This window comes from Schistocerca nitens, chromosome 4 (genome assembly GCF_023898315.1).
Source record: "Schistocerca nitens isolate TAMUIC-IGC-003100 chromosome 4, iqSchNite1.1, whole genome shotgun sequence".
NCBI classification, from domain to species: domain Eukaryota; kingdom Metazoa; phylum Arthropoda; class Insecta; order Orthoptera; family Acrididae; genus Schistocerca; species Schistocerca nitens.
This window is the reverse complement of record NC_064617.1, coordinates 585,817,029-585,837,672: the sequence shown is the minus strand read 5'-3', so window position 1 is coordinate 585,837,672 and position 20,644 is coordinate 585,817,029.

Here is a 20,644-nt window from a genome sequence, read left to right as displayed (position 1 = left end):
AAGCTTTGCTTGTTTAACAATGGCTTTACGTTCTGGGTTTGCGTCCGGTCATGTCATTTAAAGTGCAACTTTGTGTACAAATAACTGTTGATGAGTAATGTGAACAATGATAATACTTTATATTCGCTGTTAATGTTGGGATTTCCGTAGAGTGCTTGCCGCCGTTAATCACGCTTTCTTTTTACTGCTTAGTATTACGTAAAGTTGATGCGAAACCACTCCCCACTGAACGTTGAACAACGTTCAGCATGTGTTGGGTAAACCTTTTAGACAGCAAAGAACTTGTTTCCAATTGCCTTAAAACTTTATAAATCCATATACTGTCTCAAATATTTAATTGTGCCTAAGGATTACTGAACGATTTATGTGACAAAATTAGCTGTCCCATAATGTTTGAAATGTCACTTATTGTAATTCAGTTTAGTTTACAAACGTTAAGGACTGTCTGATCTCTTCTGTGCTGTCATGATGTTACTTTACATCTGGACACACTGTCATAAAGACCGGTGATCTCTAGTAGTCTCCAGCGGTACCCATTGTGTATCTTACAACGACTGTACTGTGGAGAGTTGCGACGATAAGCAACACAGATATGCTATGTTGGTTGCATACATTCAGGTGCAGCCTACACGTTGGAATTCACGCGTGACCCACTTTTTTTGGTGTCGAGTGTACATTCAGTGGCATAAATGGACAGTGTATGCGAAAAGTGTTGCGAACTGAGTTGATAGCAACGAGGTAACAAATTTAAATGTCTTACATGAAGTGGCACTTAACACGCATCTCAGTGTTTATGAAGTCATATCTCCTAAACTATGTATTGTACAATGTTATAATTTTGCTGTTACATTCAGTAATATATGAGAATGCTGCCGGTAAAATTTGTTGCTAATACAATTAGTAGCAAAGAAGTAATAAAGTAAAAAGTCATATTTCATAGGGCAGTTTTACTGTATGAACAGTGAAAACCTAGCAAGCGATAAACTTTTTTCCTTCCATTATTTTGGCGGGGGCGGTCAGCGAGGAAAAGTGTGGTAAAGATTTTAAATTAATTGTAAAGTCTGTTGCAAGTCAGTAAGTGTTCTCATTCGCAAACGCTGGGTGTCTAAAGTGTGGCTCTTCGCGCGTCGTGAGCTCTGTCCTACCTCTTTGATAGGTAGACAGTTCTTACCTTCTTTCAAAACAATAAGTGATATGTGTAAAAAGTTAGGTTAAATTGGTCCGAGGTTTAGGAGGAGATGTGGAAAATACATATATGCATTTCTATAACGTGCATATAAATTCTGGAACAGCCAGCACAGTTCGTGGGATGCACTGTACACACCATAAATTACATGACGCACATAAATTCGACGTCTGTATTATGTGGGACATTTAATCATATTGACTCCAAATTTGAGAAGAGGGTTCCATTAGACGTGATTAAAGAGTAATTCTAAAGAAGTAAGATTCGGTTTTTAATGTAAAAACACAAATCTGACGAACAATAATCACTTTGCGAAAGAGCCTAATCCTGACTGGCCCTGTTTGCGTGATCACTGTTTAGTATTACTACACGTGTGACAATAAACGATTCCGCTTCCGAGTAGATATTCGTTATGCTTCCGGCGGGAAGCTGATTGCATTTTATTTCGCATTAGACTACCTATGGAGTAGAACAGGCAACTCTGGAACTTGTTAACAACGGGTAAGTGCAACAAAGAACATTGAAACCACACTTTCCTGTAATACAATCTGCAAACATTCTGAGTTGTAATTCCAAAGTAATGATATAGCCTTCCTTGAATTCAAGCAGAAGGCCCTTACTGTTTGCTGAGAAGCATACGTCGGTAACAGCAGCGAATATCTGAGACACTCTTTGACCTAAAAAAAGTGTAACACTTATTTCTGTGCTAACGAAATAACTAATTCTGCTGAGGATAACAAATTCTTCTCCCTGAGCCAGTCCTCTAGCGAGACATGTTTCTTCTGGAAATAATTAAATAAAAAGGCAAAATAAAACAAAGACTCCTGTTTGAAGCTAACGTAAAGCAGAAACGGGAAGAAACAAATTTTCTTGCATTATAAACTGATTTCCTGGTAAGGTACTTTTTGATTAACTTTTGTTGTGAACTATCAATCTAGGCTGATGCACAACCTATGTACAAGGTTTCATGTGCAACTAATTTGGGGCTTAGACATTTAAAGGAAACATTAAATACTTTTGAAAATTTCGATGATAATTGTGGTTCAACTTCCAGTGTTACTGAAAGATACAGAGTGATTCCATTATGATGTTACAAACTTTCAAGGAAAATAGAAAAGGGTAAATATATCATTCTGAGGTAAGGGACACTGATCTGGAAGCGACCGAGTCGAAAGGTATAAACGAAAGTCGTTCTGATAACTCTGACACTGGATACATACACCGATAATGTTGTTGCTAATATTGGTTCCTGGAACATGTCCCACTTCATATTCGTCAATGGATGTGGTTCCAAAATGATGGAGCCCCCTCACTTTGGACTGAGGATTCGTGAGCACCTATACCAGATATTCTCCGAAAAGCGGATAGGCAGAGGACGTCTTTTCTCGTGATCAGCAAGTTCACCTGATCTCACTCCGCGTGATTTCTTGTTATGGGACCATGTGAAAAGTCTTATGTACGTGACTCCCGTCAAGACTGATGAGGTTCTCTCTCTCTCTCTCTCTCTCTCTTTCTCTCTCTCTCTCTCTCTCTCTCTCTCTCTGAATGTCTGCTTCAGCGCGCACCTTGCACAATCAGCTTTATTGGTCTCTGAAAGTAGCTCGTAATATTGTCATTGGTTACGGATTTCGCTGGGGTTCTGTTGACCTGTAATATTATGCCTGATTGTGTAACGTTAACAGGTGTGCAGAAGTAAAGACATAAATAAAGCAGTAAATAAATTATATTGTGAGCATGGTATACTCACATCCCCGGACAAGAATTTTTTTTATTCCTGATTGAAAATGGCGAATCCAGAATAAAGAAATACAAAATGGAAGAATGCAAAAAGGGGCTAAGTACCCTGAGCTGTACCGTAATTATTTGAAAAAGTGTAATTTTGTACAGTGTCACCCTAAAGCAGTAAATCAAATATTGTTGTTGTTGTTGCTGTTGTGGTCTTCAGTCCTGAGACTGGTTTGATGCAGCTCTCCATGCTACTCTATCCTGTGCAAGCTTCTTCATCTCCCAGTACCTACTGCAACCTACATCCTTCTGAATCTGCTTAGTGTATTCATCTCTTGGTCTCCCTCTACGATTTTTACCCTCCACGCTGCCCTCCAATGCTAAATTTGTGATCCCTTGATGCCTCAAAACATGTCCTACCAACCGATCCCTTCTTCTAGTCAAGTTGTGCCAAAAACTTCTCTTCTCCCCAATCCTATTCAATACCTCCGCATTAGTTATGTGATCTACCCACCTTATCTTCAACATTCTTCTGTAGCACCACATTTCGAAAGCTTCTATTCTCTTCTTGTCCAAACTGGTTATCGTCCATGTTTCACTTCCATACATGGCTACACTCCATACAAATACTTTCAGAAACGACTTCCTGACACTTAAATCTATACTCGATGTTAACAAATTTCTCTTCTTCAGAAACGATTTCCATGCCATTGCCTGTCTACATTTTATATCCTCTCTACTTCGACCATCATCAGTTATTTTGCTCCCTAAATAGCAAAATTCCTTTACTACTTTAAGTGTCTCATTTCCTAATCTAATCCCCTCAGCATCACCCGATTTAATTTGACTACATTCCATTATCTTCGTTTTGCTTTTGTTGATGTTCATCTTATATCCTCCTTTCAAGACACTGTCCATTCCGTTCAACTGCTCTTCCAAGTCCTTTGCTGTCTCTGACAGAATTACAATGTCATCGGCGAACCTTAAAGTTTTTACTTCTTCTCCATGAATTTTAATACCTACTCCGAATTTTTCTTTTGTTTCCTTTACTGCTTGCTCAATATACAGATTGAATAACATCAAATATTAGGTAGTATGAAACTCATGATACGTGTAGAAAAAGTCTATTAAAATATAGCATGTTATTATTCAAGACTATATGAAATGCAAAAACATGTTAAAATACACTACTATACGACAAACAAACACAGGAATAACAAAACGCAAAAATAGAAAATATTATAAAGTATTTACAACAAAGAACACGAATGCAACAACTAAAACATTCCAGCACAACAATGTATAAACAGCTGCTAACATCAGAAAGAAAACGAATTCCTTTATGTATATCAAGTGGCACACAATTACAAACCATTAGCTATAATTACGTCAGAAAAAAATAGTTCTAGAATATGTTTTGTATGATATTTACATTACAATATGTCAGAAAGATGCAAAATAGACCACCTAAGAAAATTAAATGAAGCACTGTTACAGTCGTTCAATGCAACAGTCGTCGTAACATCGCCAGTGACACTTTCACGGACTGGTTCATTGACAGATGGGAAGCATAGAGTGAATGCATGTTTTTAAGTCGCCAGCACGCCTCCTCTTCGAGACCCAACGTGACGTCGGCTGCACGTTGTGATGCAGGCATCCACAGCACTTGCATTACGTCGTCAACATGTGACACAATAAGGTTAAATACCAGTGCCATCAAGCTTCAACACCAATGCTTTCGTTAAATACTCCTCGACTGACGTTGACCTTGTATTGGAAGAACTACACACAAGGTTTCGCGCACAGCAAATGACTCTCTGTGGTATCACTTTCTTCCGTCCACAAAAAGGAATGAATGTGTAGCGCAGTACTTATTTTGTAACAACTATAACGGCTTCTGATACCAAATGTAACAGTTGTGTTACTAAATGTGACACTTCTGTCACTAAATGTAACTGGGTTTTCTCTTTTGATGCTGTTAATTGTCAGGATGAGCATTCTAAAGCATTCTGTCAGGGTGAAGATATTAAATAAATTAACCTTTCCCTCTTAACAACATGTGGGCAGGGTGGGTTCTTCCTTGGCTCGGGTATGAGGTCGAATGAAACATCATTTTTACATAAGATAACTTTTATTGAAGATTTGTACAACTGTATCTTACGGGATGTTCTGGTTCGGAGAGCGGCAGCTGTGTCGTTTGTGAAGTCTTCTGCTGCGGCAGCGGCGGCGGCGTCTGATTACGCGTAGCGGTGTGTATCTCGTGTCGCTGTCTCGCCCAGCTGACGGGAGACGCGCAGCGCGAGGTGGCCGGTTTAATTATTGCGAGCGAAGTCGTGCGTCGGATGATACCTTGGGAGTGGCGTCCCAGTGTTTCTCTTCTCTATGCGGCCGCGTGTGTTGTGCGTCGACCAGCGGAGCGGCGCGGCGGGGGAAGGCCAGTGTCCCGGACTCGAACCACGGACTCCCGCTTGCCAGTCTTCGGCTGTCAGGTCTTCATCCCAGCTCACAGGTGACTGCTGATGTGAGGCCGTCTCCTTCCCGTCCTCACGAGTCACCCGGGTACATAAAAATCAGACTTCAAATACCTTTTAACTTCTGTCTTCTGGCGCCGCGGCTGCTGCTTGCTATTCCACTACAGCGGCGGACTTGGTGCGTCTGTGCATGATGCAGACTCTTCTTGCATGACGGTCTTCAGCACCGAAACTGACTGAAAACTACTGCTACTCTTCTTTTCTTCCTTCGTCTCTCGTCTTCGTCTCCGTCCCCGTCTCCGTCTCCGTCCCCATCTCCGTCTTCATCTCCTTCCTTGGCTCACTGCGTCTCGCGTATTTATTCACTTCAGTTTACTGGAGGTGAACGACATCACGGTCATTGCCTCGTCTGTCACGTTGAAAAGCTTCTCGAAGAATCTTCTTAACGTCGGTCGTTGGCTCTTGGAATGTAGGTGAGGGCCTTTGATCACATGTGACGACTGAGAAACACGTGAGCCGGTCATTGCCTCTTCTGTCACGTTGAAAAGCTTCTCGAAGAATCTTCTTAACGTCGGTCATTGGCTCTTGGGATGTAGGCGAGGGCCTTTGCTCACATACGACAACTGAGAAACACGTGAGCCGGTCGGGCGATGCCCTGACGGCTGAATCGACAGCGCCCGCTTATGTGGAAGTTGCTGACTTCACGGTCATTGTCTCTTCTGTTCTGCTGTTCGGCCCGCTGCTTGCGAGTATGTAACTCTCTAAACTAAACCAAGTTTTTTATTTATATCCTAATTTCTAGTTCACTTTGATTTCACTAATTTATTTACTTAAGTACCACTCAACAATTTATAACAATGCATCAAAGAGATAAATCACCTCGCTGAAGCAACCCACCTGTAGTCTAACTGCTCTATCACTGACTTTACCTAATTTCACCCTCTTCAAAGATCAGGAAAAATCTTACCATTCTTTTTCCGGTGCCGTAAACTCTCCTCGTCGCTGACGTTGTTTAACATTTTCAATGCTATGAAAGCCATAACTCTTCATAGGGTTCTTGTATTCAAGTTCAAACGATTCAAAACATACAGTATTGCTAATTGTGAATGGTGCGACATAGTAATGATGAAACTGTTTATGTTGTCGTTTATCTTAAGTGACTTAAGGTGCTTCAAAACTTTGAAGGTTTTTTGTCCGACCATTGGGTCTTTTGCCACAAAAACGAACCAATTCTCCCATAGCGTGTTCGGCTCCAGTCTGCAGTCCATTACAAGCTAGTCTGTAATTCGAGATGTGTATGTGCTGTATGTTCTTATCCACTGTAAATATTCTCCGTAATTTACATCTGCGCTGGGAAGCATTCTCTGTCATAATAGATCCCGGTCAAACAGAGCTCACAAAATAAACCTCTTTCAGTTTGAAAACTATAATTTCATCATTTGTCTTTATTAGTGGGTATAAAGGTAAAAATTTAGAAAAGAACTTTCAACGCGTTCGCGATCCTTGGAAAAGTTCCATTACTTCTTGGCAATAGTCTGAAAATATTAGTAGCAATAAGCTGTCCAGATTTGTTGCATGAATCCTTTAAGCTGAACTGTAAGATTTTTTCCATTTTCTGGAAAATATCACAGGACTTTAATACCGATGTAATCTTGGGAATCATATTGTAAAATGTAACATCCTCCTGGAATTTAAACTTGTATTTCTCTGACACAAAAAGAGCATGTCTGATGTGGGCATAATTAGCAAGTTCTTTGATGCAGTGATTACGTGTACACAATCTCCAGCTATCATAATTCAGATTTGTTCTCATACAAAGCACATCTAGACGTTTGAGTTAGATCGATCTTTGTATACTTCTTTCGCCATTTTAGGATACTGTCTGCACCTAGTTTGTCGTTAATATTTTTGATGGTCTTATTATAGTCTCTAACAACTCATTTCAAGAAATTAATTGTGACGTCTTTGATCATCGGTTGAGCGAATCACTCCCCCCTCCCTTTAAACCACACCGCTGAGTAGCCCGATCAGAATATGGGCTGTAGATGGATTGGGAGGGACGGCCGCCTGAAGATGATTGGTAGGAAACTCGTTGAAACATTGAGACAGCACGACGCCAGGGCTCGGCTGATAACTCTTGAAGATTTCATCAACTATATGCGTGATCAAATTTTTTAGCTTTAAACAGGGTGGGGTAATATAAAATGCAGATTTTTAATAGTGTTCTAGAGCTGTACTTAAGTCCCCTGAGCTTTCATATAATCTGTGTTTCCCCCAATCATTTTACAACCAAAGTTGTGACTACCATTGTAAATAATTGCAGGTAAATTGCAAGTCTAATAAACGAGAAATAGCTATAGGACATCAGGAAACATATTATGCAACGATGTGAGGAGACAACGACAAAAATGTAATATACATTGCAAAATAATCATAGGCTACTTGGAAGACGGTGAGGTAAGAAAGTAACAAGTGCAAGTAGATTGCATTATCCTATCATGTAAGTAAGCATCAAGATACATGGCTAATTAGAGGGTTATATCAAACTGCAAAAGGTACTTTAAAATTATAAGCAAAGTCATCAAGAATGAAATGAATCTACAAGAAAAAAATAAGTTCCTTGAGAAATAAGGCAAGAACTTTTATTTATTTGCATTTGCAATACAGTAAATGGAACGGAAAATACCACAGGATTAACAAGTTCACAAATGTGCGTTTGTTTGCAGCAAAATAGAACATTCAACTAAGGTGTGAGCAACTTATTTTTATGCATGAATATTTAATTTAACGAAAATAAATTTATAGCACACCAAAACTCTTAAAGATAGAAACTCAAAAGGAAAATGTTCTTTTAGTTTCAACGATTAACAACTAAAAGACTATTTGTTAACAAATGCATTCTCCTTGCTGACTCCGCAGAACAGCAAACCGTAAGTATTATTTTACTATTAAAATCATCCCTAGTACATACAATAATACAATATTTACACTTCCCAAAGAGAAATGCTCAAATAAAATGTTCTACTAGCTTTATAAGAAAGGCAATAGTCTTGACAATTACTCGTTAATTAACTTCAGCCATTAGCCATTAGCTGCCTCAACAAACCAACGTCAACATCTTTCTTCAAGAAGAAGAGTCATTTGCAATAGAACTAGGCAGACGCGCTTATACGAAGCTCTCGCTAAGTTAAGTGATTAATATTGAAATAAGAGCCAATTTAGTTAATATTTCATTTTAGAGTAGTGTATTTACTTCTTCTCTAGACTATCTATTCAAGGTTTCGCTTTCCTGGCCGTATTTAGATCGAAAAGGATGTATTTCGTAAAGGCCGGTAGTCGCTAGTTTTGTTTACGTATTTTAGGCGTAAATTTCGCGCGAGTGTAGATTTTCGTTTTTGACTGGAGTTATCGCTTCAAAGCCAAATTAAGGATGAATTAGAAAACGCTAACTTGGAAGTTTATAGGTTAAGGGAGGAAAAAGACACTGGGAACTGGGAAAAGGTAGCAAGCAAAGGGCGAAAAAGGGAAACGCTTGAAAAATTCCAGAAATTTAAATAGTAAATCAGTTTGGTTTGCTATCTGAAGGGGAGGACGGGCCTCATCCAGATGTAGCTGAAAGAAGGTTGAAGCAGAGTATTAGCTCAAACAAAAAGTACAGGTCGGGATCAAACTAGAATAGGAAAAGAAGAATTGTGCATCAAGGCAGCAGTCATGCGAGGGGTGTGGGCCAGCAGCTTCAGGAGAAATTAGGTACAGGGTACCAGGTCACACGTTTTGTGAAACCAAGTGCTAGCAGGTGACAGATAACTTAGGTCAGCTATGTAGGGACTTGGAGAAAGAAGATCAGGTAATTATAATTGGGGGGAACAGGAAACAGTCTGGCTATTAATCCAAAATACAGTAATAGGAGTGACCTGGATAAAACAAGAGCAGAAACTGGGCACACAAATTTGGGGTTTGTGGAGGTCTTTCAACGCCATGATCAGCCCAGAGTAAACACTGCTGTAAGGCATTCTAACAGTGAGCTGAACAGGATGCTCCAGACACCGGCATAATCTCACATAAGTTTTGTTCCAGTTAATGCTATTGGTAGATGGGGATACACTACACATGGAATGCACCTAAATAGGAAGGGGAAAAATAAGTTACCTTCTCTATTAGCAGAAACTGTAAGGGGGGCCACAGTCACACAAGGGGTGATCCATGTGTTTAATGGTTCCTGGCAGACAGGTTTTTTAGGTTAAAGCCAAGACTAGACAGAAAACAATCAATATAAATAGAATAAAAGAAACTTCATGTACAGTAAATAGGGGCAAAGCTAAGGGCAGTATCAACTTACTTCATCAAAATATCAGGGGAATAAAATGTAAAGTAGATGAGCTATTAGTGTGTTTAGATGATCTCAAAAATAAGAATGAGATTGATATACTCTGTCTGTATAAGTACAGAACTGTAGAAGTAAACAAATTTTGTGTTGATCAGTACTTTGAGGTTTGTGCATGTGAACTTCAGCTGGATAATGTAGTATTGATATTAGCAACAGTGTAAAGGTCCCCATTAGGAGCTATTCATAAAAAAGTTTGACTCCCTATTATGCTGCCTGTTAGACAAAAGGAAGAAGTTATTAATCTGTGGTGATTTTAATGTATACTTTGTAAGTAATTCTGATAGGAAAAGTGAAATAGATGTGTTATTAACAACATGTAACTTAGAATCAGTGGTCAATTTCCCTACTGATGCAGCGGAAGACAGTAGCACTCTAATATATAATGTATTTTTACAGAGAGAGGTTGTAAAACAAACACACGCTTTCCCTGTGGTAACTGTATTGTCAGACCATGATGCACAACTGATTAACTTACAAAACCTAACACAGTGTACAGTTAAGAAACCATTGACGAAAAGTGTGAGTTTGCTCAACCCGCTACCTACAGAGCACTTCAGAGAAAGTTCAAGAAATGTGAATTGGGGAGCTGTATATAATGAGTCAAATGCTAATGATAAATGCAACATATTTCTTGATAAATTTATACCCTTTTTGAAAATTACTAAATGTAACACCACACACTACTCAAAGAAACCTTGGATTACTACAGGTATTAAAGTGTCTTCAGAAAGAAAAAGAAAACTGTATGAGACAGCAAGAACTAGTATTGTAACACTGAGAAAAGTTGTAAGGAAATCAAGAAATATGTATGTTAGAGAAGAAATTAACAACTCCAGCAATAAAATCAAATCAATATGGAATGCTGTAAGAAGGGAGACAGGAAAAGTAACCACTGGGGTCAGTAGTATTACTATTAAAGAGAATGAGACCATACTAACCAACAGTACAAAAGTAGCTAATGTATTTAACAACCATTTCTTAAGCGTGGGAGAAAAAGTTGGTAAGAATAGTTCAAAAGAAAAAGCCAGGGAGTACACAGAAGAGTAAGTTTTGAAAAATTTTAGTGAGATTAAGTTTTACCTAACAAGCTCTTGTGAAATAAGTAAATTTATTAAGTCTTCGAAAAATAAATGTTCTGTTGGAGTAGATGACATCTCTAACAAGTTATTAAAACAATGTGGAGCAATTACAGCTGATGTTTTGAGTCACATATGTAATGCATCACTGACTCAGGGTATTTTTCCAGACAGGTTAAAATATGCCAATCTCAGGCCTCTCTACGAAAAGTGGAAAACAACAGATGTCAATAATTACTGGCTAGTATCCTTGTTAACAGAATTTTCAAAAATCTTTGAGAAACTAATGTACTCAAGGGTGGTTAGCCACCTCAACAGTAATGGGATACTTAGTAAATCACAGTTTGGATTTCAAAAATGCTGTTCCACTTACACAGCAATATACAGTTTCACTGTCCACATAAGAGTCTTAAAATGTAAAATGTCACCATATTTTCTATGACTTGTCCAAAGCATTTTATTGTGTGAACTATGACATTATGTAACAGAAATTACAATTCTATGGTATAAATGGAATAGCATATGAGTGGCTTAAGTCATACCAACAGAACAGAAAACAAAAAATTTCTTTGTATGGGTCAAGTGATTTATATAAGTTTTCCACTTCATCTAATTAGGGTGAAAATACATTAGCTGTTCTACAGGGTTCAATCATGGGTCCCCTTCTGTTCTTGATATATATGGACGACCTCCCTTCTTATCTGAAACAAGAAGCTGAACTGACACTATTTGCTGATGATACAAGCATCATTACTAATCCAGTAAAAGAAACTCCAATTGAAAACGATACAAATAAGGTCTTTGGAAAAGTCATTAATTGGTTTTCTGCAAATTGGCTTGCTTTAAACTTTGAAAAAACACAGTACATCCAATTTTGACAAATAACCAGATGAAATAAAATGTCTGACAAGGAGCAGTAATAGCTTCAAAAATAAACTGAAATCCTATTTCCTTGACAACTCTTGCTATACCATATGTGAATTCTAGAATAAGAATAAAGAAATCTATAAATATAGTATATGCATGTTGTGCCATTTAAGGGAATGGGGTAAATAATTGAAAACACTGTACTGTAATATATATATATATATATATATATATATATATATATATATATATATATATATATATATATATATATCTTGTTTCATATGTGAATTTCTTGTGCACTTGACACGTTCCACATTATAATGGCTACCGTACCGTGTGACTGATCTATAGAACACGCAATCAACTAACTAACTGACTTACTTCTTTGTGAATCACTAAGTAGCACTTCTTGGCTTAACGAAGACAATAGACAGTACAACCGTTATTTCAGAACGCGCTTTTCATTGACATAGTGAAAACATATTTACTTCAAGCAGTTAAATAATTAGGGCACCTAACTGGCCCATTGCATCTACCCTTTTCTGTTGCCAAGTCTGCCCCATCACTGCTGCTTGTACATCAGCTCGTCAGTTCGCCTTGCTTGTTCACACATTTTAACAGAGCGCAGGTCTCCTCCTTGCACTTTTGGTCAGCTGCTGTGATAATAACTACAATGGATCTCATGCAAAGATGGTCAGACTTTAATGTGCCATACAGCGATCTTCACCAGCAATAAACAGAGACCAAGAAGGCTGGCGTCCCAGTCCCAACTTTACTGATACTCTTTTCCTACGGCATCTAGTTCACAACACTGCCATGCCACGCCGCATCTGACCTGATGACTACCCACTAGTCAATGGCGTTTTCACCGCTGACCATGCACCATTCGTCAGAGACAATACACTCTCCCTGTGCATGCTCTTACTTGGCAAAGACCATCCAGAACTTTGTAGTTTCAACTTCCGAAAATAGTGCCACTGTCGACACATCCTCCCCCCTCAATTTTTCCTCGTGGGTATATGACCTAAAACTAAGCGTCTGGAATTGTGTCCAGTATATTTGGGAGAGATGAGCTCAAATCGATTCTTATTTCTGCAAACCATTACGGGAGTAACAAATTTGACAATTTGGCATGGCACACTGTATCTGGACACCAATTTTTAGTGCCTCTATCGGCTGCCTTAGTACAGACTTGAAAATTTTTATACTCTTTGTCTCTGACCTGATAAGGATATGGCCACCACCCCATGGTTATACCATCTGATTTCCAATTGATGGGACCTCCAAATATTACTCCTGGTCGTCCTCCACCGTGCAGTTGCGTGCCGCGTAGCAATCTGCTCTGGCAACAGATCGTTAATAGACCACAGATTTATTAGTGGAGTGGCTACTCTAATCTCTCAAAAGTAATTACGCGGGTGTGGACTGATGGCTTTCATGATTGGCTGTATTCAAAGCTACCATCAGCAAATAATCCCATCCCTTTGATCTTTAATGTGGTAGGAAATCAGTGCAGCTCCCAGATTTCTGTTAACGCACTATGCGAAAGAGATATTGTGCTATCCACGGAATTCTGTTGGTTTAATGGTTAGTGAAATACATTTTTAAATAGGGCTTGTGAACTTGAGTTCCCACGTGAGACATCAGTACTACTCTGTAATTAAAGCGCTTCCCCCATCTTCTGACTATCAAGGTTGCTACCGCTACTGGATTGGTTAATACCATTCTTAAGTTTTTTAATTAAGTATGAAAAATGCTAATGCAGCCCACAACACTTCCTGCTGTAACTAACACACATAAACGAACTCGCCTAATACTTAGCGCTTTAATGCACGGTGTCGCCACAGAAACACATCTCTGGATTCAGAATGCCACACCCATTTTTACAGATGCAACTGAACACAGATAACTTCAAAATCTGAGTGAGTGTAATTATAAAATCGTCTCTCCTCTAACCTCTGTCTGGTATGGCCAAAACAGCACCCTCACACAGTCACATGAACTCTTACAAATAACGAATACAAATGCGTACACACATACATAAAAAATGTAAATCAGAGGATCTGTTGTAATCACAGTTACTGATAAGTTTCCAACTGAAACTGCTATGAGGTCAATTATGTCAGTTATGTTTAGTGTAGAATAGTGCAAAGAATAAGTGAACAGATAGCCCTAATGTCATGTACTGGATGCTCAGTATTGCATAAGATACGTAGATCACAAATAATGACAGGTATGTCAGTTGAGTAAATATGCCTAAAGCTTAACCAGATTTAAGGTACCACAGTATAAAATTACACTTAATGCGGTGAATGACTAAAGCACTTCAGAATGATATCTGAAACTCTAGGGGCTCTAAGATAAATGTTGTATTTTTGTGTGTCACATTATTTTCTATCTTTCATCTAGTTCTGTTAAGTGCAATTACTGTAGATCCTTTAACGACTCTCTCGACTTTTCTATCTTTAATCTAGTTCTGTTAAGTGCAATTACTGTAGATACTTTAACAACTCTCTCGAACATATTCATCTATATCTTCATCACAACTGCATGGATACTCTACATATCACACTTAAGAGGCAGAGGGTTCATCGAACCACCTTCACAATAATTCTCTATTATTCCAATCTCGAACAGCGCGCGGAAAAAACCAACATCTATATCTTTCCAGGCGAGCTCTGATTTCCCTTATTTTATTATGATGGTCGTTTCTCCCTATGTAAGTCGTCATCAACAAAATATTTTCGCACTCGGAAGAGAAAGTTGGTGGTTTAAATTTCGTGAGATGATTCCATCGCAATGAAAAACGCGTTTGTTTTAATGATGTCCAGTGAAACTCTATCCCCTATATCGCAATGATACAAAACGTGCTGCTCTTCTTTGAGCTTTCTCGATTTACCCCGTCAGTCGTATCTGGTAAGGATCCCACACTGTGCAGTAGTGTTCTAAAAGAGGACGGACGAGCATAGTGTACGCAGTCTCCTTAATAGATCTGTTACATTTTCTAAGTGCTCTGCAAATAAAACGCAGACTGGTTTGTCTTCCCCACAAAATTTTCTGTGCTCTTTCCAATTCAAGTTGTCCGTAATCGTAATTCCTAGGTATTTGGCTGAATTTGCGGTCTTTAGATTTGACTGATTTATCCGAAGTTTAACGGATTCCTTTTAGCACTCATGTGGATGACCTCACACCTTTCATTATTTAGTCAACGGCAAATCTTCGCACCAGACAGATATCCTTTCTAATTCGTTTTGCAATTTGTTTTGATCTTCTTTCGAATTTACTAGGCGATAAATGACAGCATCATCTGCAAAAAACGTAAGGCGGCACGAAGATTGTCTCCTAAATCGTTAATATAGACAGGGAACAGCACAGGGCCTGTAACCCTACCTTGGGGAACGCCATAAATGACTTCTGCATTATTCGATGACCTCAGTGACACGAGATCATTCTGTAGTATTTACTTCGTATTCTTTGTTGCAGGAATTTCGGAAGACTGTGTTTAGTAAATCTGCTTTTGAAACATTGTCGTCGATGGTATTTCTGTTGCAATCGCACAGAGAAGGCATTCATTGTGTCTTGCCGCTAGCATAAGTAAATATTATTTAACAGAAGCGCTGATATCGCTATCCATGGATCATACTGCCGTCGCGATTCGCGATGCTGCTGTTTTTTTAAGATAGCTGGACCAAAGCAAGACAGCGCTTGCTATCATGTCAATTAGAAACTTAATTACCAAAACTCAAATAAAACTCCTGAAGGTGCTCTCCCTCGTTGTCTCGTGGTTGCACACACTGTAACCCTTTTCCATTAATGTTGATTTTGTCCGTTATGGATTTTTGTTCTAACAATCAGTATTGAAGTGTTAACCAAACCACCTGCTTTTTTTTAAAAAAAAAAAAAAACGTAATTCCGTATAGAACGCAGAACTAGATTATGTTGGGATGGTAAATATTACAGACATGGATTTTGCGTTTTCAAAATGATGAGTGACTACGTGCTTGAATGTCAAGCTCTCAGTTTTGTTCGTAATAACTATTTCAGTGATCAGAAGCTTTGGTCCTCACACTGTTTAAGATCTCTCTTGAAACAGTTCTCGATTCAACACACAAAACAATAAAACTGTCAGTCTCACAAGTAGTAGAGTCCATAGAATGGATTAAATTCACAGTCTCTTTTCTGTCCGATGTAAGACAGAAAATAATTTGTTACGCCACCTGAGGAAATCGTGGTGTACTTGCATTCTGTTGATGTGAGTGCTTCTGCTCCTTGGTTGTTCTAGGTTATATCTGCTTCTTTTTCTCAAAGTCCTCTGCGTTGATCTCGTTCGTAATTCGTTTCTTGTTCGCGTCTCTTCGACTCCTGTGAATTCCCTTCTGTATGGACTTTTGGAATAAATATTAATATTGGAAAGCTAAGCAACAATACTGAAGCAATCGCTTTTAATAAGATTCCGATTTCTTCCCATTCTTTCCTGAAAACTGCTGCGTTCTCTGTCTCAGTACACTGTCCCTGAAATCTCCCAAGTGTCTCCACTTTCCACTACTAAAAACTTCCTCCTTCCACCAAATAATTAAATTTCCACTAATTAGCAGATGCGCTGTTTTCATCCATCTTAATATACTTGAGGCTCACTGTAGGCTATTGCTCATCAACTGTTATTTCCGTGCTGACTGTTTTTAATTTCACATAATAAAATGTTTTCCATCGGGCCAGAGCTCTCAAAGATGTATAGAATTTACGTACAATTACAATGAAAAGATAATATTACCAATTTGTACAGCAGTATATTCCTGCGAGATATTAAATTGATGTAAGATACTGTGTAATTATAGAGGAGGCTTAAAATATACTCAGTTACATGATCACTTGATATTATAGCTGAATATGCAACTGCAGAAAGAATTTTGAGTCTTTTTCTCACAGAAACTCAAGTAAATGCAACTACAGTAATCTTTTTATCTCTGAAGGACAGCGAACTAGGTTTATGATAAAGTACACTGACTAATAAGTTGCAAGTTTGTTTTGTTTGTGAAAGTGAAATAAAGGTTTAATTCCCTAAATTACGGGAGTATTGTTCTACACAAAATAATCATTTTATTATATACCCATTTCTTGCTGAAATTCATTTTTACAGACATAATAACTAAACGTATGTGTACCAGTCATTGAAGGGTAAGTTTCATCAAGACCGAAATATATATATTCCTGACCGTGTAAAAGAGTCAAATGGTACTGACGGCGTCTAGAATAACTTAAATATGCTTAGAAGACGAAAAATGTCTGGGACAGACAACGACAGACCTTACCTGAAATCAAATGTAAGCTTTCCATTTTAGCTGTCATGCTCAGTTGCACCTAAGCTTAATCAATAATTTTGTTATAGCATTGTAATGTTCCCCTGACTAAAAAGCGTAGTTTCAACGCTTGCGTTCTGAAAATTCGTGAAATGATTGGATGGCTCTTGTGCAGTTTGTACTGTTAACCGTTACAGCTAATAGTTTAACTTAAATGAAAACGATCAGTGGTTTTGATATGATGAAGTCCATGCTAAAAAATTAAATTTTGCGACAGTAATAAAGTTGTCCTCTATATGACTATGTGTATTTCTCCATGAATGTACGTCGTATCAAAGTACATACTTAGATGTGACTGCCAGTGCAGTGGCACTAAGTAGAAAGGACAAGTTCAACGCAGGTCTTTAACAAAGAAGGCCTTGTTTTGGTCGCCACAAGATGACTGACTATTACGTCTGTTCTCAGCATACTAACGCCATCTCTCTTTATTCTAACCTCCTTCCACTGAACCTCCTACTTAAAGTAAAAAACAACAGGACATCCGGTGAAGACGGCATCATTGCAGAATTACTAAAGACCCTTGGACCATAGTGCCTACAGGAGCTTACTCAAATAATCTCTACCATCTGCCAAACAGAAAAACTTCCTGATGACTGGAAATGTGCACTTATTCATCCACTGCACAAGAAAGGAGATAGGTCGAATGTGAACAACTACAGAGGGATCTCCCTGCCACACGTCACCTACAAACTTTTATGAGCACGCTTACTCCAGAGAACAAGAGAACACAGGAACAATTAGAGCACAAAACTGGTGAATACCAGGCAGACTTGCGCCCCGATGTTCATACACAGAACAAATCCTCAGTCTGAAAACAATTCTAAAATACAAGGCCATCAGGAATGCGCCGATCATTTGCACCTACATAAATTTCAAGAAAGCGTATGATTCTGTTGACCGACAATCCTTGTTCACCGTCTTAGGAGAACACGGACTCGACTCAAAAACACTACGATTAATCATACAGACATTAGCTGACACAACATCGAAAGTTAAATTAATGAGTGAGATCTCTGATCCCTTCATGATGAAAACTGGAGTGCGCAAAGGCGACGGATTATTCCCACTATTACTCAACCTAGTCCTGAACAAAGTAATGAGGGAATGAGAAAAAGAACTGAAAACTCAAGGACACTGGAAACCAACACGACTAGGAAGATCCAGGGACATAATAGAAATATCAAACCTAGCTTTCGCAGACGACCTGGCCATACTATCAGACAACGAAGCAACAGCAACCAAACAAATAGAGGTACTAAAGGAATGTGGGAAAAAATTGGGCTGCAAATCTCTTTCGAGAAACCTGAATGTCTCTGCTTAAAATTAAACATAATAAAATTAGACAAAAAATATCGCAAAATAAACAGAGTTGCACACGTCAAGTATCTAGGTGAAATCCTTGAACCTACAGGAGGAGAAAAGATCGCACAGAAGACTCGACTACAAAAAAATCAAGAGAACGTTCGGCAAGACCCAGCACGTATATAACAAAAAATGCATGTCCATTCACACAACGTCAGACACTATAATACGATAATCAAGACTGGAATACTGTATGCAAGTGAGACGGAAAATCACGAGGAAAGTTCTCGGCCCAAAACTGACAGAAGAAGGATACAGATTACACTCTAGGAAAATTACAGAGAAGATGTCAAACATATCAGCAGATGTTAGAAAAACAGGGTTGAAGTTCTAAGGGCACATCATCAGAGAATCGCCAAAACGACTCACCAAGAGAATTTTAACGTTCATACAGGGGATCAAATCAACAATACCATGAATCACACAAGTCAAACTGGACCTAGAAGCAGCAAAAATCGATCCAATAGAAATTGAAGACAGAAGTATACACAGGGACAAGATACACAAATGGAATGTGAGGTCAGAGAATGAAGTCCCAAGGAAACCAGAGACAAAGTGGACTGACTATAGAAACAGACTCCATGGAGAAAAAATGAGACTCATGGAAGATCAGAAATAATGCTCAGATAAGGCAGAATGCTTTGCGTGATCCTACAGCCTCGACAGGGTGTGTGTGTTCAGTTGCCCGGCGGCGAACTGTTTATGACAACATGCAGTGATATGGAGCAGGGATTTGGAACTCCTGCACTGATTGACCCGACCACATGTTATGTTGTGCCAAATACAATAATTTCATACACCTGTAGATGGAATTTTAAAATCTCAATGCCGGTCATGGTTTGAATAAATAATTACTACAACAGAAGCGGAATTGTCCAAATTAATTATTATTATTATTATTATTACTATTATGTATGGATGAAATCTTAGTTTTTACATCTCATCGAAAACTAGTCACAGGCGTGTGACGGCATTCAGAAAGCAGCAGACGAGCACCTTCTTTCATGACCATACAGAAAAGATAGTACACTCATGTTCAGAAAAAACAGAATACCTTGAACGACTCGTGATAGGCCGCTCGTATTCGCCTGACATGTACGTTAGTTTATTCTGCAGAAATGATTAACGTTTCAGTCACCTCAGTTCAGCGTGTGTCTTTTTGCCTAGCAGGCATAGGGTCAGCCATGGGCAGTGATAACTAGTTCCATGAGTGATGGCATCAGGGAGCATAATGCGCGAATGACGTGTTTTGGTGTAGCCTTTCATGCTGCAGTCATCTGGTTCCAAAGTTCATCCGCGGTGGTTGGCATTGGTTCACAGCCTTGCACCCGTCATGTCACTATATCCCCGACACTTTCGATTGGTGACAAATCTGGTGATATGGCGGCCCAGGGCAGAAGTCTGACATCCTTCAACACCAAGAAGTCACGTGTTCGTGCAGCAGCATGTGTTCGTGCATTGACTTGCTGAAAAATGGCGTCTGGACTGTTATGCAGAAGGGTATGGCTACGAGTCTCCGGATGTCATTCACATAGGTTACACGGACACGCATCGAATGTAATTTGTGGCTGTAGCCAGTAGCACCCCACACCATATGGCCTTGAGTTGGCGCTATGTGTCTTGTGTGAATGTAGTCACTGTGATGCCGTTCCCCCTGCCTGAGGCGAACCAAAATGAGGCCATCATTTTCAAACAAATAGAACCTGGATTCGTCCGAAAACACTATGTGATGCCATTCCTGTCCCCAGTGACGTCATCCCATACACTATTGTCGTCAGCACGTTTCGGCACATTCGTCAAATGTAGGCGGAGAAGTGGACGACGAGCACGTAACCCAAGCCGTCGGCGACGGATAGTGTACGATGTGTTACACCGTTCCACTGCTGTACCACAGCCGAGGAGGACGCAGGTCTGACCTGCAGTGCCGCTCGAATGAGGTGTCCATCTTGGGCGGCGGTCTGGGTGGTGCGACCTGACCCATCTCGTCGTGTTCTACGACCTTCCGTGAACCATTCCGTTTTCACCCGTTGCACTGCCGGATGACTTTGGTCCCACACGAGCAGCAGTTTCCCGGATGGATGTATCACATTCTCTCATACCAATAATGCGCCCTCCTTCAAATTCAATTATTTGTCGGTACGGTTAGCGCATACGTCTGCGAGGCATCCTGCACGTCTGCTCAAGTCATACCGACCCATTACCTTCGGTTT